Source organism: Polyodon spathula, chromosome 4 (assembly GCF_017654505.1).
Source record: "Polyodon spathula isolate WHYD16114869_AA chromosome 4, ASM1765450v1, whole genome shotgun sequence".
NCBI classification, from domain to species: domain Eukaryota; kingdom Metazoa; phylum Chordata; class Actinopteri; order Acipenseriformes; family Polyodontidae; genus Polyodon; species Polyodon spathula.
In genome coordinates this window covers 83,097,851-83,123,775 of record NC_054537.1, presented here as the reverse complement: position 1 = coordinate 83,123,775, position 25,925 = coordinate 83,097,851, and the positions used below count along the sequence as shown (strand labels likewise).

The 25,925-nt window shown below is 36.1% G+C and overlaps 1 pseudogene; it reads left to right on the top strand.

The window, feature by feature from the left end:
* The window catches only part of LOC121313988, a 29,262-nt pseudogene extending 8,033 nt beyond the window's left edge, over positions 1-21,229 (top strand).
* Positions 21,230-25,925: the final 4,696 nt, after the last annotated feature.

Here is a 25,925-nt window from a genome sequence, read left to right as displayed (position 1 = left end):
CCCTGATGAGTAGCTGATCGGTTGGGACTCTTCATCGATATATGAGAATAATATATATATATATATATATATATATATATATATATATATATATATATATATATATATACACACACACACACACACACACACACACACACACACATACACGTGGCCATCTCCAAATTGGTAATCACTGAATTAATTTGGAGATGGCCACATTATCCACACGTTTAGCTGGTTGGGGAATTTTAACCCCACCCATGCTGTAAAACAATACTAACAAAAGATTGTGTTTTTAAGCACCTAACAATACATTACAATCATAATAATACACAAAAATACAAATAAACACAGGGGTGAAGTGTACCCTGTCACAGGTCTCATCACAGGCCACAATCAGCACTAATCTTGGACTACTTTACCTAAGGTAAGAAGGGGTAGTCCGAGATTAGTGCTAATCGCGGTCTGCATGAAACCTTAATATCTCACTTACAAGGAGGTCCTGAAGATCCTTCAGGCATTACACAAGAATTATTAAAGACACAGTACTTCAAAACAATAATTTAAACCAAATCATCACCACCAACAACCAGATGTCAGCTTTACCTTACAATCAACATAAAACACATTCATTAATCCTAACTGTTGACCTTGCCAAGCTTTTTCACAATTCAAAAGGCTGTAGATAAAGCTTTTTGTGTTACAAAGATAGGTACTGTATATATGTGCAGAGCTCCCCTATATCCCTCTCACAGCGGATATGTAGCAACTTCTAGAGGGGTTAAAAAAGGGTTGATTGAAACACAAATACGGACTGTTACGGTGCAAGAGCGGACAGACACTCCATTCAAACAGTATTATCTGTTTGTGCTGTGTGTGGGTTGCCACAGGAAATTCACTGTCAAGATAAGATTTATTAAAGCTGTTAGCTGCTGCCTTTAATAGCTGAGTTGGTGTGGAATGACCTATATAAGGTTATGTTCTTCAGCCTTCAAAAATGTCAGGTACTCAATGTCAGTCATGGAAATCAAGCAAACTAGTAGAATTTAGGTACAAAAGTCCATTCTTATTCCAGCTAAATACAGGAAGAGCAATACAGTTTCGGATTTACTGAAGCAATATTTTTTATTACACTCCATAAAGATACAACTGTTCGCAATGAATGGACATGCATGCATGTACACGTGACGCTAATGACTATATTACCCCTATTAAAAAAAACCTTCAGAACTATAGGTATACAAATAATAAAATGTGTGCCAATGACTATTTTCCAGTATGTTTAACAAACCTTTGTCAAGTGAAAGTGTGTTTGAAAAAACTTCTGTGCTTTTGATGCATTGGCAACTATACACATTTCTATTATTATGTGAACATTAATGCTTCTTTGTGTGAACCTTTAAAAATTTCTCTCTCTCTCTCTCTCTCTCTCTCTCTCTCTCTCTCTATATATATATATATATATATATATATATATATATATATATATATATATATATCTTATATACATATATATATATCATATATATATATATATATATATATATATATATATATATATATATATATATATATATATATATATATATATACAGTGCTTTGCAAAAGTATTCAGACCCCTGACCAATTCTCTCATATTACCGAATTACAAATGGTACATTGAAATTTCGTTCTGTTTGATATTTTATTTTTAAACACTGAAACTCAGAATCAATTATTGTAAGGTGACATTGGTTTTATGTTGGGAAATATTTTTAAGAAAAATAAAAAACTGAAATATCTTGCTTGCATAAGTATTCAACCCCTGTGCTGTGGAAGCTCCCAGTTTGCACCGATGAAAGAAATTGCCATAACGAGGACACAATTACCTTACCATTGGCCTCCACCTGTGAACCATTAAAGTTGCTGTCACATTTTCTGGATAAAAACCCCACTGTTGAAGGATCATTGGTAAGGCTGCATAGATTAGGGAAAGGGTACACAATAATATCCAAGTGTTTGGATATCCCAGTGAGCACAGTTGGATCAATAATCAGGAAGTGGAAGCTGCATCACACCACCCAAGCACTGCCAAGAAAAGGCCGTCCCTCAAAACTCAGCGCTCAAACAAGAAGGAGACTTATGAGAGAAGCCACAGAGAGGCCAACAATCACTTTGAAGGAGCTACAGAGTTCAATGGCTGGGAGTGGAGTAATGGTGCACTGGTCAACCATATCAAGAGCTCTGCATAACACCGACCTGTATGAGAGGGTGGCAAGAAAGAAGCCGTTACTCAAAAAGTACCATCTGAAAGCACGGCTGGAGTTTGCCAGAAAGCATAAGAGTGACCCAGCTGCGATGTGGGAAAAGGTTTTGTGGTCAGATGAGACCAAGATAGAGCTTTTTGGCCAAAACTCAAAGCGCTATGTGTGGCAAAAACCTAACACTGCCCATGCCTCAAGACACACCTTCCCTACAGTGAAGTATGGTGGTGGCAGCATCATGCTGTGGGAATGCTTCTCATCAGGAGGGACTGGGCATCTTGTTACAATTGAAGGAAGAATGGATTGAGCAAAATACAGGAAAATACTGCAAGAGAATCTGCTTCAGTCTGCTAAAAAACTGAAGCTTGGGAGGAAATTTACCTTTCAGCAGGACAATGATCCCAAGCACAAGGCCAAAGCAACATTGAAGTGGCTCAAGAACAAAAAGGTGAATGTCCTACAGTGGCCCAGTCAAAGACCTGATCTTAATCCAATTGAGAATCTGTGGCACTATTTGAAATTGCGGTCCACAAGCGTCGTCCAACCAACCTGAACAACCTGGAGCAAATCTGCCAAGAAGAATGGGCCAAAATCACTCTGACACTGTGCAAAGCTGGTACATACTTACCCCAAAAGACTTAAAGCTGTTATTGCAGCGAAAGGTGGCTCTACCAAATATTAATGTGTGGGGGTTGAATACTTATGCAAGCAAGATATTTCTGTTTTTTATTTTTCTTAAAAATATTTCCCAACATAAAACCAATGTCACCTTACAATAATTGATTTTGAGTTTAAGTGTTTAAAAAAAAAAGATCGAACAGAACGAAATTTCAATGTACCATTTGTAATTCAGTAATATGAGGGAATTGGTCAGGGGTCTGAATACTTTTGCAAGGCACTGTATATATATATATATATATATATATATATATATATATATATATATATATATGTGTGTGTGTGTGTGTGTGTGTGTGTGTGTGTGTGTGTGTTTGAAAGAAGGTATTACTGCAGTGTACAAATATGATTTGCTTGATGTACACAAAAGGTTTAAAAGATTAATAAAACCATGTATTTTAGGGACATTTCAAAATGAAACACCCTGAAATAAATAGCTTGTAATCATTTAACCCTTTGTGTACATCCCAATAAGCTTTGTTGCACTAGAGTGTAAACATTCATAAAATGCTAAGGCATGAATTAGAATGTAAAAAATAGGCTACTTCAATAATCATACATAATGTTCTTATGCATGTATTTTAACATTTATATTTGATAGTGCAAACTTAAGTGAAATCAAACAATACACAACCGTTCGGTCCCAATCTAACTAAAGAGAAAAATGCAAGTTTTAAATGCCTTTGTATATAACAATACGTCGGATACTTATGGCAGCCCAAATCATCATTTAGAGATATCTCAAATTGCATTTTAAAATATCTTGAAATATTTAGAAATATCTGTAAAACATTTTGAGTATCTCAAATAGAATTCAAGATATCTTTAATTGTGCAGTTTTTAATAATTTTTTTTTTTTTTTTTAATTAATTTAAAGCTATCTGTAAATCAATTTGAGATATCTAAAAATGAAATAAAGATATCGCAAATTGATTTACAGATATCTTTAAATACTATGGAAACCATATGGATTGTGCTAGCATGGCACACCAAACTGTCAGAGATATCTTAAAATGAGGGTTTTCTTCAAATATCTTCAAATAACTTCAAATAACTTACTGTTCATGTAAATATATCTGTAAATCATTTGAAGATATCTTCAAATAATGTCATGTTCATTTAAAGATATCTCAAAATAATTTAGAGATATTGCTAAATAACTTCCTATTGATTTGAAGATATTGTTAAATGGACAGGAAGTCCATTGGAAACAGAGAACATTTTCACAGGAAGTCATTTCAAGATATCTCAAAGTGATTTAGAGATATCTCTAAGTGAACAGGAAGTTATTTTGAGATATCTTCAAATGATGTTGAGATACTTTCAATGATTTAGAGATATCTGAAATGTATTTAAAGATACCTCAAAAACATTTAGAGATATGTTAAAATGCATTTTAGATATCCCATTTGAAGCTCTGTTTAAAGATTATATCTAAATCATTTTGAGATATCTCTAAATGTATTTTAGATATCTTAAAATAATTTAGAGATATCTTTAAACATTTAGAGATATCTATAAATTAATTTGAGATATCTCTAATGATAATTTGCCATATTCACCAGCTGGATGCAGTTCAGTGTTACACAAACCAAACTGTGTGCTTTTTGTTGGATGAGGAAGTGCATACTCTTTCCCAAATGACACGTCTGATTATTGTAATTTATTTTGGTTAATAAAAGTAGTGATCTATTTTATTCCAAAATATTAGGCTTTTGTAAATAGAATACCTTTATTTTGTGTTGTTGCTGTCACTGTATGACCAGGTTTGAATCTAACTGAAGACACCGGTAAAATTAAACTTAACCATTTGTGTATTTACTTTCTGTACAAGGTGTTTCTTGTTAACTTATCACAGCTAGACCAAATAGCGAAGTAAATGATAGGATAAAGAACAAATGTGTCATTTAAATGTGGGGCGAACTAGTTGTACTAATACATTTGGAGGGCAACCCGTTTTTCATTATGAACATAACTAATCACATTGATGCTGTGGATTGACTTTGAGTTTCATTGCAAGCTGTGTTAATATGCAGGAGTGTCTCTGCTTTCAATAAACAATACTGACATTTTTCTGGAAGCTCTCGAACAGTTTATGGGTACAACATCAAATGAACAAATTAGGGGCAGTAAAAGGTACAGTTAAAACAATGCATTAGCACTGAAAGTCATATAGGCGATCCAAAATACGTTTAATAAATGGGTGGTTGTTTAAGGGATGCAGAGGTTTGTATAAATACAAGGCTTCACATTTCCCCAAAACCACTAATCTTCTCTTAAGGTAACATCAAGTAGTCCTAGATTAATGCTAAACTAGACCATAATGCGGTGATTAGATTTTCTTATTGCAGCCTGTCTCCTGCCTTTTGTTCTTTATGAATGCAGGGATATTGCAGCCTGTCTCCTGCCTTTTGTTCTTTATGAATGCAGGGATATTGCAGCCTGTCTCCTGCCTTTTGTTCTTTATGAATGCAGGGATATTGTAGAACTGTTTACTCACCACCAGAACTAATATATCTACATACACAGATCAAAAATCTCTCTTTTTACATTTAACAGACATTTTTTTTTAACACATATTCATCGCACTACATTGTGCGAATATAAATAAGAAATACCATTGCATATAATGTGATTATAAGGTTTTTCAATATGTCCCAGTGATTAGAACAGTAGGGCTTTTAGTATGACTCAGCAATGTATAGCAGGCAGATCACATTCTGATTAGAAATTAAGTAACATTTTTAGGCCTACTGGTTTTTATCTAAAACATTTTCTCAGACACTGTAATTATTGTTGTTTTGACAGATAAACAATTTTGCCTTTGCTATAGTGAAAAAAAAAATCTATATTTTTGCCTAAGTGGAATAAAAATCTATTTATATTTTAAAACTACAAGCAGCACCACAGGATGTTTTCATTTTTAGAAGGCTTGTCCTGCAGAGTTGTTTCTTAATAGTTTTGGAAAACTGAACTTTTTATTTTCAGTAAACCTACTCTAATTGTCTTTATGTTTAAAATGTTTATTTTGTCAAGGTTTAGAATACACGATGTTGTATTTTCTCACAAATAGAAATACAATTTGTAAGCTTTTGTTCCTGTAGACATAAGAGCATAAGAAAGGTTACAAACGAGAGGAGGACTTTCAGCCCATCTTGCTTGTTTGGTTGTTAGTAGCTTATTGATCCCAGAATCTTATCAACAGCTTCTTGAATGATCTCAGGGTGTCAGCTTAAACAACATTACTAGGGAGTTGGCTCTGCTCCATGTAAAAAAGTCCCTCTATTTTCTGTTTTGAATGCCCTTTTATCTAATCTCCATTTGTGACCATTGGTCCTTGTTTCTTTTTTCAATTTGAAAAAGTCCCCTAGGTCGACATTGTCAATACCTTTTACTGTGCAATGTGGGTTTCACTGTACAATGTGATTCAGATTCAGATTTACACGTTCGAGCACTCTTGCTGTTTTCACTCTTTTCATGTGAAATGACAGTGTCCTGAAACTCCACTGAAAGACAATGGATGAGCACTTTTCCACTTTGTTGAATTGATGTAGGTTAATGTTTTTGGCTGTAACAGGGGCCGTACCACTATAATCTTTTTATACTATTTTCCTTTCTTTCCCCCAGAATGCTTGTGATATTTGGACATTTGTCTTTGGCAGTAAATCCTATTATCTACCTTTATTTCCTGCTCATAGAACTATTTAAACTCAGAAGAGAGTGTTCTGGCATAGGATAATTTAGATTGTCCCAGAATTCCACAGTCCAAAACTCCACAGCGTAACAGCAAGTGTAAGTTGCAAAATATCTCAGCTTGTATGTTACATCTCATTGGGGTCCCTGCTAATACCAAGCTTGAGTGTGAACAAACTGGACCTCTAATTTGGATTGTTTAAAAAAATATATATATATATAATATATATATAATATATTATATAATATATATATATATAATATATATATATATATATTATTATCATCTATATTTTATATATCTATATGTGTATTTATATCCGGTCCTAAAAAAAGAACGGTAGACCAGGATTTTCTTGCGGTATCTGAATAAAACGTCGCCATGTCAAAGCACAGAAAGCCCGGGTGCTGTAATTTAGATGAAGAGGAGGAAATGACGAAAAGCAAAGTTACTGGATGCATATCGATTCAATATACCTATATATATATATATATATATATATATCTATATATATCGACCTATATATATATATATATATTATAAATATATAAGGAATACATCTGTACAGTATTAAACAAGAAGTCATTAAATGCATAAGGAAAAAAATACACAAAAAACAAAACCTACTAAAGAATTGGCTACAATTCTTGTTGCACTTCATGATTTACAGGCTATTGATTTAATTGTTTTATTTACCAGGATTAACAAGAAAAGCTGTAACTGCTGAACTTCATATATATCTCTTCAGGTGCTGTCAAGAAGAAACAGTATTTGAAAAGCCTGGTGTGTAAGGACATTGTAATACTATCTCTCCGGGAGTCTGGGTTTCATTCTGTTGTTAGCCCCAGTGCAACACAAGTTTGTATTGATTCTAGAATTTGTATTCACATTAACTTCTGCTGTTGAACAGGATATAATGTATTGTATTATAACCTTTACAGTTTTAATAGTAAAGTACAGTAAATAAAAAAAAAACATACACTTCCCTAATAAGTAGTGAGAAACCCTGTGTTTCGATACAGCTAAAATATTTGTTTAGGAGCTTGAAGGAGAAATAAAATCAAACAAATCCTGGAAGCGCCTTCTTTACAAAGAGGTCATTTATAGATATTTCTTTTAAGTGTTCTTGTACCTCAGTTCTTCTGAGTTGTTCTTTGTCCTGTTTGATATTGAGTTTCATTGTTTAATTAACTAACACTGCTGCTCAAAAGGAAAATTCAGGATGGGGGAGACACATGATATTTGTTCGTTACGGTTGTACTGTAGTTTTTCTAGGTGAGAGATAATTGCATCTACATGTGTTGAAGTTAGGAACAGTATCTTATTTTTCCACAAGATGTCACTGTTATCATGCAGTATCACCACTCTGTTGCTACACTGAACATGCTTCTGAAGAGGGCCCTGTTTATTCTAATTCCTGCACCTCAGGGCAGACACATCCAAGATAGAATATGGAGTTCCACTGACAGACAATTACAGTTGGGCATTGCCTTATTTTTCATGCAAAGTAGTTGTCTTCACTGGCTTTTTGAGGAATTATCACTGTAACAGAGTTGCTAAACTGGTTCAGTGAAAAGACTGTGGTAGGACTGCTGCTGGGGTTTATAATTGGCTAAGTTAACTCCTTCAACACTTAAAAGCATAAAAATAACAACCAAGCATTCGGCAAAGGATTTTAATAAGCATTATACCACTGTTACTACAGATTGCAGGCGTGCACGGTTTCTGTGGTTTTTTAAAGCAGAGTATATGCTTTTCTTTTTACCTCGTTGTATTCAACTGTAGTGATTTGTTGATGTTCTATTAATTGACAATTTCAGGGCTTTATGAGCTGATATATGACTACAAGACGATATCAACACGAACCATAAATGTAGTTAAACAATTGTCATTGTATCCAGAGCTGGTCACTAGCCTTTTATATCGAATTACTGGAAGCCAGGTCTGTTTCTTTTTATTTTTTTAAATTTTTTACTGTTGATTGTTGCATTCAAAATTATTTCTATTATTAATAATAATAGTGGAGGCGGGTGTACATATGTTTTTATGTAGTATAGAGGAAATAATTAAATGACTAATATTTTTTTAAATAAATACTGCTGTGGTTGTGTGTGTCGTTCAATGTATGGGATTGCCTGTCCCTGAAATAGACCAATAATAAGCACAAGTGTTCTCATAACTGTAGCATGATGATTTCTGTTCATTTTGAATTTTTTTCTTTGAATTCCTAGGATGTGATTTGAGCCAGTCTATTGTACCGCAGGCTGACTGCACTGTTAGTCCCCAGCTGGATTATGAGTGGAATGTGGATAGTCGGTATTCTTTCACTGGCGTGGTACATTGTAAACAGGTATGAGAGAGTGCCAGATAGTCTTGAAAACTGTTGTTCAGTGCTTTTGAACTGGCTTCAAAAGGGGGCCCATTGGAACACATGTCTTGTGTAAGTTAATTCCTGCACCTCTGTGTTTCAGGGATGACGCATCCAAGATAGAATATGCAATTCCACTGAGGGACAGTATAAAACTGCCTCAGGAAGTAGCTAGAATTCTATGTTTGGTTTATTAGCTCAAGTAAGAATAAAATAACAGTTTTGGAATGGGAATAAGCTTTTTTTATTTTTTACTGCAGGCCTTATTAGACACTTTTCATTTAATGAAGTTGGGCTTCTTTAGGAATTAAATGTGGGGGATACTGTTATAGTTTTTTGGTCAGCCCTAGGTGTCCTGATATTTTTTGAATACCTTTTGGTTCCTGTTGTGGCTAAAGTGAGGAGAAGAAGAGATGAGATATGGCTGTGGTCTGTTACAAGGTGGAAATATGACTCATATTACATAGCAGCTTCACCCATTCCAGGTTTTAAAATGAGCCTAATTAGCCACAGTTTATAGGTGACAAGCTCATGTGTGTCTTATTAAACTCATAGTAAAACCAGGAGTGGATCAAGCTGCTATGCAATGGGAGTCTTATTCTCATCCCTGTGTCAGGATATGCAGTTGTATCTGTAACAAAGCAGCCTCATGTCTCAGCTTTTAAATGGTACAGTAATTCTAATAGCACCTTGCTTTCTTGTTTTCTTTTATTAAACATGCTACGTAAGTTACAGCTAGCATTTAAAAAACTGCATCATCTTTTATAGCTTCTGGCATTGGTCTGCATCTGACTGCATTCTGCCCTGAAATGAGCTGAATACACTGTTTAATATAAAATGTGCATTGATCAGAGTCCATCTTTACCGTTCAATTGGTAGCGGTGTAAAGATCCGTGCCAGAAGTCCATCAGTTTTTCGAGGGTGTTGTATCTTACAGGTTGGGATATGATAGGTTCTGCTGTATGTAAAGTATATTCATATACAGTGCTTCCCCTTTATAAGGCAGCCCTTTATACTGCAGAAGACGTTATAAGGCAGTACGGTCATGGCTCCCATTTGCCCCATAATGCCATTACACAAGCACTAGTAGTCTTGCTGTAAGGCGGAACACAAGTAGCACAGTCTCTTAACTACAGCTCCTGAATATAATGTTACAAAGGGGGAGCACTGTAGCTGTCTTTTGTTTAAATGCTCTCCAGATCTTCAGCTATCTCCTTGTGAGTGCCTCCACCTTCACCTTCTTGATGATCTGGGAGCACAGTCACGATGTGCTGTTTGTGCAGGCCCTCGCACTCTTCCCGCTGGACAGCTTTGACTTGGAAGGTACCACCAAACATCATTCATGTGTCATAAATCTGTCCCTGCGATAGCCAGTGACCAAAAGGCCAGATCATTTCTAAAGATTCAGAAGAGTACATTTTGGGACACAGTGAGTTATTAGTTTGAGTGTTCATTAATAAACATTAACGCTATGCATTGCTGGGTATCACTGACCTTATAATCGCTTACTGCCATTGTTAGTCTTGATTTTGATGTTCATTTTGTTACAAAATGCTATTGTGGGATAGTTGACTGTATGTGAATTTCTTCTATACAGTTTCAGATTCATATCCTAGGAGAGTGTAGTCCTTTTTTAATCAAAAGCAGTGAATGGGCATCAATCTTGCCCTAGAACGAACATCTTCTCACTGCATGATAGAGTAGTCTAGTCAGTGCCTGAACTCTAGCCAATTAATTTCATTTGTAATGTTGGCAGCTTTCAGCCACTCGGCTCCATTTAACACAATTTGCTTTTGTTGTTTTGCATTTACAGGTATTCTAGACATTTCCAATAGCAAATCATTTGTCAATGTGTCTTTTGTAAATTACAGGCTTTTTTTGTCTTCTAATTTGTTTGAATCTCTTTTAAAGGTGATTGATGTATATATAATCCACCTCTGTTCTATTGTAATGGGATATTTTGCGCAGGCACATTGGTTAAGGAATAATGTTTGCATTTTTAGTTGCACTCCATAAGCTTTCTGAGGAATCTTTACACAATTGCACCCTGTTTTCCTCTTTCAATTATATTACATTATATTAATTTTAACTGGAAAATTAAATTCATTTTTTCTTCTTTCTTTAGAAAATAGTCCTGAGTGGTGATAGTGGTAATTTATTCAAATTACTTGAAGCACCTTCAAATAGAAAATGCTTACATGAAAAAAAAAAATTGCAATATAAACCACTAGAAACGATTGTGAACGTCGATGGCAATGAGACAGTAAAACAATGCAAACAAACTTTGAATCTGCTTACTGTTTAAACAATAGCAAACTTTCCTCTAGCAGTTTACAGAGGTGTCCTCCAGAGTGGCCCTGGCCACCATGCCTCTAGTACCCAAGACTTTCAACTTAACCCTTTTAATCTTTTCCTCTACAGAGACTTCACCACAAACGTGCTGCTTTGTCAAGAAACTTTCCAGATTCCAAGCCAGGATTTAATTTTCAGACTGATACAGGCATCTGTGCTTCCTTTCTATGTACTTGTCCTGCTTGTCTGTTTTGTGTCAACAGTACAGATGATACCCTGGAGGCTGGTAGATTTTTTATTTTGAAATGTATTTTTACTGCTTTAGTCAGGTTTAATCAAATGTAGGTATTAGCATAATCTGGAAGTACATTTTTATTGTATCCTTATTTCATTAAAACGACAATATCTTACAAATCAAACTGGTGATGGGTACTGGTAAGTGCCAGAGGACAACACAGATCTGAATGGCACCACTGCAGACCTGCAGGTGCCCTGTCATCCACAGGGGTTGCTGGTGTGTGGTCAGCCACAGGGGGTTGCTGGTGCGCTGTGGGTTGCCCTGCTGATCTAAGCCATCCCTACCCAGGTTGTGCTCAGCCAATTGTGCGCCACTCCCTAGGAACCCCTGGTCATGGTTGACAATGACATAGCCTGGATTTGAACCTGCAATCTCCAGGCTATAGGGCGCATCCTGCACTCTACGCGTAGCACCTTTTCTGGATGCGCCACTCAAAAACCCCAGCAACTGCTATTTGAAATCAGTTTCTTAGTTTCTTTATGATTTTAGATTCTAAGAATTTTAAATAAGCCCCCCTGTGAAACACTCTTTTTTTGTCTTTCAAAGGTTCTTCAAACTGTATGTTTTTATTTCTTTCAATATTAGTCTTCAAACTCTGAATCTATTAATTTATTATTTCTTCCAGCGGTGAACCAATGGTAACAAACCCCAGGCTGGAAGATGGGTGGATAGGAGAGCAGCGTGAGGTCTTCTATCATGTATTCCACACAATCCTCTTCGGCTCTTTAGCAATGGTGTTTGAGGGGTAGACACAATCTGCCACGGAGCAGAAGCCCATTGAAGTTTTTATGAAGCAGAAGCATATTGAAGTTTTTTTTTTTTTTTTCAGAACTCCCAAAGCTTGATCCTTTGAGTGAATTTCAGAACAGTACAAGCTTTTGTCATTGAAGGTGGTTGTCTTATATGCGCATATTTTTATGTCTTCGTTATTATACAATACTGTATGTTAGATTTGCATGCAGCTGCTTCAGTCATCTTGTCTGAATACCTTTCATAATGAGGATTTTGAAATTATTTTTTAATGGTAAACAACTCAATTCACCATTTCATGCGAGTGCTTTTGATGCAGTTTATATAATTCAATGTGACTCAGAATCAGGGAGTGGATTATTTTTAATTTTTTTAATTTGATGTGTTGAGCCGATATCTTTGGAATGTTCTTTTTAATTGGAATCTGGGTAATTGTATAGAACCATGAAGTGGTGTTAGGGTTAGTGTTAGGGTTAGGGGTGGTGTAAGGTGAAGTGGTGTAAGGTCGTGCACTACTCCAACACCTGCCAAGCCCAGCGTGCACTGGCTAATTCATCTCTGATCAGTGTTTCAGGCCAATGTGCACTGTGGGAATTGCGGGAAATGTTAGTGTTTCAATCACAAAAGTTAGAGGAACCACCAAATCTTCCATAGTAAATTCATTTTTCATTATTTAATGCAGGGTTGCAGTGGTACCGTTATATCGCAGTAAGGAAATTGTTATTATTTGTCAAGTCAATTACTGTGATATAAGGTCAGTAGGTCAGAGATATGTAGCATCATATAGCAAACCACAGTTGGAAACCATCCGTACTTGTCACTTAAACAATGTGAAAGGCTTAACTTTAAGTCTAGTTCCCATCAGAGAAAAGGAATGGGAGTGACGAGTGTGTGGTTTCACCCAAGGGACAGCTATGATACCAGTGATTGACGTTAATGCCCCCCCACCCAAGCTTAATATAACCAACTCCGAGACCACATTGACTTTTTCTCTTGTCTCTGCCTATTCAATATTAACATTATTCATGCATTTAATCCTTATTACATAAAAATGCATGAAATAAACTACACATATTAAGTTAAGTTTAGAATTTGACAAACATACAAGTAGTCTAGATGTAATTAAGAGAAGTTTACCTGTGTAGCGAGAAGTTTGATTTCCCGCCAGAAAATCCTAGGCTTATTTTGTATATATATATATTTTTTTGTAACATTTTAATGACATATTTCTGTGAAACAAATAGATAAAAGTGTGTTTGGTATGCCTTGTTTTGAAAATAAGTACCTCGCTTCTTAAAGTGAATCCAACTTGCGAGCAATTATTTTTCTTTCTTAATTCAACACCACTGACCGACATTAAAATGTATTTAGTTCTGTAGTCCATTTACTATCTGTACAGGTACTATTATATAAACGTGTGGTTGAATAAGTAGTTGAAAAGACTGTTCAGAGAAAGGTTTTAAACCCATAACATATCATCTGTATTTATATTACTTACAATATGCCCTACCACACTGGTCTATACAATAAATATGCTTTATTTTATATATATATATATATATATATATATATATATATATATATATATATATATATATATATATATATATATATATATATATAAGGATCTATTTAAGTGAGGATTCATTGCAAGAAAGAAGAGGTAAATCTTCTTCTAAAAGAGAAGATTTTGTTAAACTGTTTTAGCTGAATCGTCAAAGTCCTTCTTGTTTTTGTTTTGTTGATAGGTTGATAGGGTGAACAAAGTGACCCATCTGTAAAATCAACTATCCAAAATAATCCCACACAGGTTTATAAAATCACTTTCTGTACACTATTTACTTTAGCTTTTGTGTGTCTAGTTAGATGTTTACACAAAGAGCTGTGACAAACACAACTGAAATTCAAATTTTTCCAGAAAAACATGTAACAGTGAAAGCAGCAGCACACCGATCAATTCAGCACAGAAAAGTTGTCAAACTGAGTTAACCCTTGAATGTTTGTGTACTGCACTTAACTGTTTGTAGGGTTTCTGGTTGGTCTTTTCCAATTGTGCATGTCGTTCGTCGTAGAGTAGGATTTGTAAGTCGAGGATTTGGTCAACATAAAGTTTTGACTCAATGGAAACTTACGTTTGAACACAGCTAATGTGTGTGCTGCAGAGTCCCCAAAAGACCAACACAAAAGGTTAAGTCACGACCTACAATAATGAATGTTCAACATCCTAAACATACAATCCTAAACATACAATGGAATTGTAACCTTGTGTAAAGTGTGTCGTTTCACTAAGTCGTCTCAGGGTCCAGCACTGGAAAATTCTTAAAATAGTTATATACAATAAACGTACTGTTGGTTATAAAGTGTCTTAACGAACAGGTCAACGCAACTTCTGTTCAGTCATAACGAAAGGTCGTGCCTTTCAAAAGTCATTATCAATATATGGCACAGTGTGACAATGACCTCTTTCAGGGGTTGTTCTTGTCACAGATTAGGAAGACAAAACTATAGAGACGTCAGTGTCGTCACAACTTTAGAGGAAGGACCGTGTCACACTTCTGGGACTCTCCCCACGTCGTTACAGTATGTTAAAGAATTTGAAGTACTAGTGTTGACTTATTTTTAAGGACAAGTAACCCGTCCCGTCCCATCGACACCAAATTGATAAGACGGGATGGGATTTGTAAATGGCAAGTATTAGTAGCTGTCCCCCCACTATTCTACCCTGGCCTAAACATGCGTGATAATAATGTAATTGTCATAGCGTGAAATATTAAAAAAAACGCGTCAAAATTTTTTTTGTAGTTTTGACGTGAAAGGGGTTTACGACTGTATCAACAACATCTCAGGGAGACGAGAGTCGTAAAAGGGTCTCATTATTTGTCGACAGCCTCGAGAGTTCTCAAGAAACTAGGCCTGTGAACTTTGGACCTATTTGAGCTGGATAAAGTAGGGAGCCAGTCCCTGATTCTCTCTAAGAGAACAAAGTCTACACTTCTTATGTGAACACGTTTAATGTGACTTTTACGGAATCGTCCAGTACAGGTGTCTTTTCCGCGAACGTGAAGTACTTCCATCTACAATGAAGGTACACTGGACGACATGTTCCATGCCTCCGCAGAGGTAAGGAACGGTCTGCAAAGAGAATTGCCAGCGTTTCTTTACTTTTTTAAACAAAACGGCGTTTGTTTGTGTATCATAATTTGTAAACATGATCGTAGCAGGTCAAAGTTGGTTAAGTGACTTCTCCCAGGTCATAACAGTTGTGAATGGCTGAACTTTTAACTCGAATAATCCCATTTCAAATGCTATAGCAGCAGAAACCCTTATGATGCAGTGCTGTATTCAAAACAAATGTTCCCAAGCAAGTGTGTAGATATACACTAGAGGAGGCTGTGTGGTCCAGTGGTTAAAGACACAGGCTTGTAGCCAACAGGTCCCCAGTTCAGATCCCAGCTCAGCCACTGCCTCATTGTGTGACCCTAAGCAAGTCACTTAATCTCCTTGTGCTCTGTCTTTCGGACAGGATGTTGTAAGTGACTCTACAGCTGATGCATAGTTCACACACCCTACTGTTTTATCTTGTAAAGTGCTTTGTGATGGTGATCCACTATAAAAGGCACTATATAAAGATTATTATTTTTATTATTAATGCTTTTCAGGGGTACCAGGGGAGAGGGGAGAGGGGGAATTTAAGGCTAGAAATCGACTGTATGTTTAAGAGATTCAAACATTCTGTTTAAAAAACCTTTTATCCTTTTAACAATCATTCACAATTTCAGCGAAAGTATGCTTGATTTAGTATTTATAGACTTTATATTTTTACTTTAGTATTTCAAATTTAGTTTCAGTTTTACACCGCATTCAAATTCTGTTTTTGCAAAATCGTGAAAATCACTGAAGCAGTACAATTTCAGTTGAACATTTTGTAAAATATTGTACTTTTCAGGATTTTCGTGTATCGTTTAAACATTTAACCCTTTACAGCCTTGGTAAAATAGGCAAAAAGAAAAACCAAAAACCAAAAAACAGCTGACTTCTTTTTGTACTACCCTTGGAAATGTATGGTACAGACTGCTGTCATGTGGTGTCAGGCTTAATTTGATCTGTTGTGCAATGATTTGTGTAAATGAGGACCTTTGGGAGCTATGCTTTCAGTTATTGTTCAAAGGGGACCCACATCAAGGGATGTCCCCCTATTTTAACATATTTTAATGGTCACTAACATCTCCCAGCCCTCGTTGCATACACACTCGACGGTTTAAACACAAGTGTGAACAACAGACTAGTTGGACTTCCCCCTTTTTCTGTTTGCAGAAGACAGGTTCCTGTGGCTGCTGTGTTTGCAGATGATGAGTGTAGTAAAACTCTGTTCAGGCTGGACAGTGACCAGTTTACCTCTACAATGATGCTGAATGAAAATGTAAGAAAGCTCCCAGAGGAAATGAACCTGCACGTTCTTTCACCCCATTAGCAGATTGTATGATGTTGCTTTTCAACTTTTATGTGCAATTTTATAGTACTGCCTAAATCACAGTTCTCTTGCTGTACTTATTTTTTATCATTTGTTTTTATTTGTTTTTTGTGTGAATCAGCAGGAGAGATTTTAAAAAAGCATGGCATTTTTTTTATGTGGACATCTCATGATAGTTTACACTTTTCAGCAGGCATGCAGTCATTGTAGCTTCTGGAATTCTATATCATATTCCTCACAAGGAAAGTCTTGTTGCACACACTGGGCCAGAGAAACTCAAAGAAGCGTATTATGATGACGTGATAGTACACAAAATATGCAAAATCAACATCCCCCTTGTTCCTGATTGCTTTAATAACCAGCAGAGTGTTTCTTGACCAATTGAGCACTGCAAGCATGTTTCTTCAGTATACCGGTATATAATTGATAGCACATTGTCGCTACAATACAATAAATGTTACTCCATAAGGCTTGTGTCTTAATCAAATTATGTAAAATAAATCTTGACATTTTGCATGTGTTGTTTTTTTTTTTTTTTATCTTATAAATCGCCAGTGATTTTTACCCCAGTTTTTTCTCCAATTTGGAATGCCCAATTATTATTTATATCCTGGCTCACCCCTGCAATACAGCGAAGCCACAAGACCCATAGTGCTGAAGGACAACACAAATCTGAATGGCTTCTACAGCAGACCCGCAGACGGCCTGTTGGCCACAGGGGTCGCTAGTGTGCGGTGAACTGCGGATTACCCTGCCAACCTCCCTCTCCACCCAGGCAGCGGGAAGGATAGTTGTGTGCTGCCCCCTTGGAACTCCTGGCCACCTTCGGCGATGGCATAACCTGGACTTGAACCAGCGTTCTCTAGGCTATAGGGTGCATCCTGCACTCCATGTGGCGCGCCTTTACTACATGAGCAATTCAGGAGCCCCCTTACATATGTAGCAGAACACATTATCTGTTGTATTTAGTGTATTTTCATGCAGCAGTGGAATTAGTGTAGAAAAGCAACTATATTCTGTGATTCTCTTGGTGATGTTTGATCATGGGTACCTTACAAGAAATATAAACCCTTGTCAGTCATTTTACAATACTGCTGCCGCTGCAGTGTCAGGGCCTAATATCAGATATCAATTCATCAGATATGTCATTCTCCTTATACTAAGCCCCTGGGATGCTTTTGTTCATAAATACTCCTCTTTTTTTAGTTATTTTTTCCACCACAACAGCAAATCAAAGAGGCCAACTGAGTTTTTTAATCACCCAGTACGTATTCCTTTATAGTGTACAATGTATTGTTAAATATTTATAATAACTGAGCCATACAGAATATGCTAGTTTCTCTTTGAAATGGAAGACAGCTCATGATTTATTGAAATGGTTAACTACTCGGTTCTTAAAACTGCTACACAATTTACAGCCTTTGTTCTAATTATTCCGAAGTGTATGTATTCATACAAAATGAGCACCTAGCAGTTTTTTTTATTTAAAACATGCTCTTTTTTTCCCATTATTTTTGCAGATTTACCAGGTCTATGCAATGAAGTCTGAAGATAATATTTATAAGATTCTCACGTCACACAAAGCTAATTATGTGATTATGGGGGAGGCTGCCTGCAGTGAGATGAGCCCAGCAAGAGGTTGCCAAGTAAAGAACTTGCTGGATGTCACTAATGGACATGCGAGTAACAGCCCGCGTCGGGGGGGAAAAAAAAATACAGTAAAAGCCTATGCCTGCTGCTCAGCCTTCCAGCATTTAGACTAGAGAAACTGGCATTAAAATGTGTGGCGGACAACCAGAATCAAGACCAGAGCATGAATAATTGAAAAGGGTACATGTGAATTGGTTTTCTTAGTAGTCTTAACTGGCAAGGTCATTGCTTTGAACTCCTCAGCAGTTTCTGTAATCTAGGGTTCAAATAAGTTTGTTAGGCTCCACAACCTTCAGTTTAGTTCTTTGCATCCCTTATTGAAGTTTACCATGGTATTTTTGTAGTTTTACCATGCTTTTCCCATAGCTATGCTATGCATTTACCATAGTGTACTCTGTTAATATGCTTTACTATACCTCGCTGTTCTTTACTATGCTCACCTATGCGTTACTATGAATTCACTTAGCTTTATTTACACTATTACACACCTATTACTGTGGTAAAGCTTTTTAAGGGAGAGCTACACGGTTTAGCGAAACCTACTTTGAAATCATCCTCAATGTTTTCCTTGATGGGTTCCTATAGCAACAGAAATCCTTGCAGTGTTGAGTTAATACTTTGAAAAGGGGAGAAACCCATGAAGTGTAGTAATAGCATTATAATTTGTCAGAGAGTGAATTGATGCATTTGCTTTTAGATGAGCCCACTGAATTACACCTGAACTGTGCCTGAGGTGGTTCTCAGTTGAGCCCCATTGTCAGAATCTGGTTTTCTGATTTGCAAGAACCATCTGTGATGCCTTAGGTGTTATTTAAATGTGAAATAAAACACTCTCTTCCACTGTTTGATTAAACAAAAACTGTAAAGAATAACTAAAGCATTCAGCCTTCCTGAATTGGCTAAAGCCAGGATTTGTGGATTCATTTTGACCCCCTCTTCCCTCATCTGCGTCAACAGGTTATATTAACCACTGAACTCATTCATAGAACCTTTAGTAAGCTCGTGACTACACTAAAATGGTGAGGCTGTTTTTAATCTAGTTCTGACTTCAGAGAATTTTGTGAGCTATCTATGCAAGGTTACTTATTGGTGAAGCTGTTGAGATATTTTCCATCTTTCATGTGTGCAGTTTGAACCCTGTCAGAAGTGTAGGATGAAACTTTAGATTTAGTGTTTCATGAACAAATACAGCGCTGTATTTGAGATATATGCCAATTTATATCTGGATGTTTGAATGAATAGTGCCACAGAAAAAATAATGGGTGGTCACAAAGCAGTGCTATATTTTTTAAATGACGTTATTCAATTAAATGCATGTATTTATATTTGTAGTTTGCTACATAAAGCTACAGTTTGCTAGATTTTTATAAAGGAAGCTCCCATCCTCAACACAATTACTATTTCAAAAGGTTTGCCTCCGGTAGCCTAAGAAAGGTTTATACAAGGCTAGAAACAGGGCTGCACAAGGTAATTTGCAATAACAGTATAATTGAAATGATTTTCATATGAACTATGCCAGTTTTAACCCTAGCATAATGCATCATTTCTAAAGTTTCCAATCAAAGATGGTCTCTATTGATTTGAGTTTGAATACTCAATGTTGCTAGAACCAAGATTTTTATTTTGCTCAGGGAGGATGTGGAAATTGGCCAATGGCACTTCTAGGGTTAATCGCTCTGGTACGCCTTTATAAGAAAACACCTTATTGTAGCACAGGATTTCTGACCCTTTTTAATTTAGTAATGGAACGGAATAGCACCGTCCTGCATGGTTCATATAACACGTGTTGAAAGAAATTCAGTTGAATACATTTGAGACAACTTCTCTGTTAAATTCTAATTGCCAGCTTCTGTAAGCTGTCTGTATTATAAACATGTATTGTACTGCTGTTTTAATTAGATTAGCTCATTTATTGGTATGATTCGATACTATAACACAAATAGGGGGGGGGGGGGAGGTGGGGGGTAAAAGGGAGTCATCCTGTTCAATATGCATAATGCACGGGTACGTATTACGTTACCATGTACTAATTTTGATGTAAAACAGGTAAATTGTAAAAGTGAAGATTGGTATACATTTCACTCTAAAGCTAAGTGACCGAACTTTTTCGTGGAGTTTGAGACTTTGCATGGAGTTTGAGATCTTTGCACGTTTTTTTAGCCAGTAAACAAAACAAAAAAAACATGTGTGTGATCAATCTCTTTTTGGTTACATGGCTTCCCACTGCTTTCCTGAAACCTGAATGATATGATACAGGAGAATGCAAGTGGGGGCCAGACAAAATCATACATTTAATGAGCAAAATCAACAGGGTTGTGTTTGACAAGTTTAAGATTTTAGTTTCTGAGCAACACTCCTGAAAGAGTGGGCATGGCATGTTAGGGCTTTGCTAGGTTGGTATTCCGTGCTGTCAGCGGGCACGGAATAATGTTGGAGGACACAGTCTGCTCAAAAATCAGTGTGGAAGAGAAGACATCTCCACTAAAGGAGAAAGGTGAAACTCTGGGATTGGTAGAGTTTGATATGTATTTATTCTCACAAGCTGGCTGTTTTACAGTAGCATCCATTTTAATTAAGCTAAAATTGTAATTGTGATATTTATTTATTTATTTTTAGATTAACTTTACAGATGGTGTATGATCAAGGTGGCATGTATGCCTTCTTAAAGCATGGAAGATTCTGCCATGAAATCAAATTGAACTTCTTGCCTTACTTTAACCACTTCACCAGATCCTTCTGGAACCGATCGTATCACGTGTACAAAGTCAACAATGTCATCGCTACTGGAACTAAAGGGGACTGAAGCCTTATCTATCTACCAGTTGGTGCTGCCTATATTTATTTTTTATTGAGATCTTTTTTTTATTCTTCTTTTAATGTTAGATATGTCTTTTTATTTACATTTGTGTAAATGAAAATCTTTGAAGGGTACATGCTATAGACAGCATTTTAATGACTAGACAACCTAGATGCAGCACCTGGCTTAAACTTCGAGATTGATGACTAGTCCAATCATAAAACATCAATATCAAGCACACTATCACTGACCTGTAGCTAACTTTTCAAGTCAGTGAATATTTCAATAGATTTGTGAAGCTCAGCAGCAGGTCTTTCAATCTTAAAAGGAATCAACCGTGAATATGGAGAAATCCAGTCAAACCAGAAGATGCAAGCTATATTTCTGTTTTTAACCCTTTCCTCTTTTTAGGCATTATTTGACCTCCACAGGAAGCATTTCTCTAATGGTTGAAACATTAATATTGAGGCAGTATTTTAACAGTAGGCTTCGTATCAATTTAACTGACACTGTTGCTGCAGTTCAATCATGATATACATGAACTAGTGGCAGCTAAGAGCAATGTGCTGTATGTCCTTGATTTGAAAGGATTGCCCTTGTTCAGTGAGCATCCACAATATTTGGACAGGAGCCATCAGCTGGACTGTCAGTTTAATGTGAATACATTGAGTTATATTACATATGAATCAGATTGGTAAGACATGATTTGTGTAACAGACTGAAAAGTTTAAATTATATTCTAAAATCAATAGGTCTAAAACTACTATGAAGATTGTGCAGTGCAAGAAACCTAAAGAGTAAGCAGGGTTCCAAAAAATAGAGCGTTACATGTCCCCATGTGCTGCTACAACTGTTTAAATTACTGTACCTGTTCATTTTCTTTTCATTGTTAACATCCTGACAACTTTTTACATATATAACTTTAAAGTCTGTTTCAAAGCTTTTTCCAAAATGGACGCTCTAGTGCACTGGAGGTTGAGATCTGTCCTCTAAATCACTGCAGTGATTTAAAAAAATAAATAACACGGTGTGCTCTGGCTTTTCTGTTCCGCACCACATCATGGATCGTTATTGCCGTGTTTCCAGAATGACAATGTGGGCAATAATCTTTACGCTATCAGTGCACTTGAGTGGACATTTTGAAAAGAGCTTTGAAACAGATTAACGTTATAAGTGTAAAAAGTTGTTAAGATGTTAACAATGAAAAGAACAATTACAGGTACATTATTTAAACAGTTGTATTTTTCGGAACCCTGCTACTTACTCTTTAAACATAAGGAAGTGTTTGGTAGTTTAGGAGCACCTGTTGAGTCTGATATAAACCTGGAGGACCTTATTGCTATAATAAATTACCTTTTTTCAATATCATTGGAAATTGTATGTAATTATAAATAAAAGTAGTAGTTTTAGGTCATTAAAAAAGAACCACTGCATAAGGAAGTAACAGTTAACTCTCCTCAAATTATTGTGGTCAGGTTTAATCTCTGTTGTGATCTCCAGTTTTATGTCTGTCTGCACAAGCGGTTATAAAATGTTCCTTTTCTTTCATGCAGATACAGCTGTGTGTTATTTCTGAAGGGTAGTCCTTCATGGTATTGTGTGAAGGCGGGGTGATGAAAGGGTTAAATAAACCTGCGGGCTGCCTCTGGTTCATATAAAGAACATGCTTGTATAGCCTGCACAGAGCCAGTCTAGATTTTCTTTTAAGATATTTATGGTTTGTCATGCTGCTACTCTTGAAAGCTGTCTGCTACTATCCAAAATGATAATCTGTCATATTAAAGAGAATATAAAAACACATTTATTCAAATTGTGAGAGAATAAACATGAAAAGATCTGACTGGTTCTTTTTTTATGGTCTCCCAGTGTCACACTTTATTATTAGCATTAAAAGTATATTGCCTCCTTGAAAATCTTACCTGAAAAATGGTTAGTGCCAAAGCTGCCTTTAGTCTTATAAAACTGCTTGTCGCTGAATTTCGTAGTGTGTATTTGATATCTGGAATTCAGGCCATTTTGTGAAGAGTATTCAAGCGTGAACTTCAATTTGCTGTTCAAAAAGGGATTACGCCTTGGGTTGTATAACTCTCTCTACCTACATTTTACTTAAAAGCACAACTGCATTTTGATTTCACAGCATCCATTGAGTGCTTTCAACGCTATTCTTTCTCATATTCAGTGTCCATTTTCATAATAGCACAGGCTTAACACACATAAGCTCATAACTTTGGTTAGAAGTCAAAAAGATATATATATATATATTTTTTTTTTTTTTGGGTGGGAATAAATATTGCAAGTGTATAGTAAACCTTTGCATGGATCACCAAAAATATATAAAGGCATTATATCATATAGTTGGTTTAATATATCTTTTGTAGTCCGATGGGTAACATGCTTATTTAAAAACCCCAGTGGCAGTCATGATTTCCCACCCATCCCTCTTTAAAAATGACAATACTAGCAAGCAGTCACTGATGGTCCCAATGGTTACTACTTCACAATGACTAGCACAAGTTATCTGTCCAGGACTTGTTACAAATATGACCATCACATATCTGTTCCCACTTGTAAATCTTTACGCTTTCATACACAAAATATTGAAAATAGACACCAAATTGGTTTACATTATATATATATATATATATATATATATATATATATATATATATATATATATATATATATTAGCAGGGTCCTGGGTTCTATTCCGGTCTAGGGGTCTGTTTGTGTGGAGTTTGCATGTTCTCCCTGTGTCTCCGTGGGTTTTCTCCGGGTACTCCAGTTTACTCCCACAGTCCAAAGACAGGTTCAGGTTGATTGGTCATTTTAAATTGCCCTCTGAGTGAATGTATGTTTGTGGGTGTTTGTGGTGCCCTGTGATGAACTGGCGTCCCGTCCAGGGTGCACTCCAGTCTTGCGCCATGTGTCTGCCGGGTTAGGGTCCAGCTCAAAGATTAAGCGGTTAATGATAATGGATGGATATATATATATATATATATATGTGTGTGTGTGTGTGTGTGTGTGTGTGTGTGTGTGTGTGTGTGTATATATAGTTCATTGAAAATTAAATAAATAAATAATCTTTATATGGGGGAAAATTTGCATACTCATGAGGTCATCATGCATTTGAGTCTTCCATATGTCCCCATATAAAGTCTAGAGGAGCGTTTTTTTTTTGTTGTTGTTTTTTTTTAATCTGGCCCCATATAAGGTAACCATACATGAAAGGATTAATTCTAGCCATATTCAGTGCCTTAAAAAATAGTTGCTGTAAATGAAAATCTTTCACTTTTGTAGTGTTGTGTTTTTTAATATTTAATATAATGCATAAAGACTACAAGACTATTGATGCTCAGTGCAGTAGAAGGCAGCATATGGACGGTACAATGAAGTGCAATCACTTCACGCAAGATATATATTTGAATACAACAGTGTAATATCAATCTGTGATAAAAAATATCAGTTGGGCTGGATGAGGACTAGCAATCTGAATTAAGTCTGACGAACAGTAAATAATAATAATGTGTAAAGAAGATTATTAATAAAAATTAAAAAAAATCATGTTCCAGTTTTAGGATCAAAGGTTATTTTTTCCAACAGTTTAATGTCTGCTTGTAACTTGCAGTATTAGGAAACAGGTATATCCCATTCTTTTTCATGTCAGGTGCCTGGGAAGTGATGCCACCATCAAGACAAAAATCAGAGAACAGGATACGCAAGTCAAATAGGATTTAATTGTGAGTACTGTATCATTTTTAATGACGTGAACTTGTTTAAATGTGTGCTAGGTTATATGAACTGTTTATGAAGCTGTACGTGTGCTGGTTGGGGTCAGTGATCTTTATTGGCAGAATTTCAACACCTTCTTAAACCAAGTTCCATTCAAACATAAAATAAACTCAAGTCCTTTAAAAAGCACATTACAGAATGGGTGTACAACATTCTGCCCCCTAGTGGACATTAGAAATGTATTTCTTACATCCCCTAGGGGCATATTGGTTCAGGGGGGCAGGGTGATGGTTACACATCAGTGTAGAATCTCAAATAATAATTTACTGCACATATTGCATTTCATAAAAAAAAGGTTCACATTTATTTCTTTTGTTTGTTTTACTTTAGTTTATTTTTACTGTAGACCTGCTCTTTTTATGACACTGGAAAATATTTAGATTCTCATAAATTTAACTGATAACTGCAAGGCACACTAAGTATCTTCCTTGTTGATCAAATCTGAGACAGAGTAGATGATTTTATTCTAGTGAGAGAGACTTGTCTCCAAGGACACTTTTAAAAAAGTCAGTCATTTGGCTCTGTGATAGGTTTTTGGTGGGTTTCAAAAGGACCACATCGCAAGTTTGATAACCACTGCAGCGGGTAACTTTACTGCACACATGCATTTTGGAGGTGCCCTGAAGAATATAGCCATAACAGTTTGCACAGTATGGGGTAGTGGACATAAACTAAACGATTCATATTTAATTACTGACTACTCTACAGTCCATTTACTTGCTCTGCTTTGTTATACGTATGTGTTAGAGCAGCACAAACCAATTATTCAGATTGAGCTCTTCATTACCGTTCAAAATGAAGAGCTACACAATTATTCAATTATTCAGGTACTCGCCAGAGCTAATTCACAGGTGAAACAAGTGAAGAAACAACTGTTTGGATTTGAGATGATTACTGCTTTTTTAGACTCTGT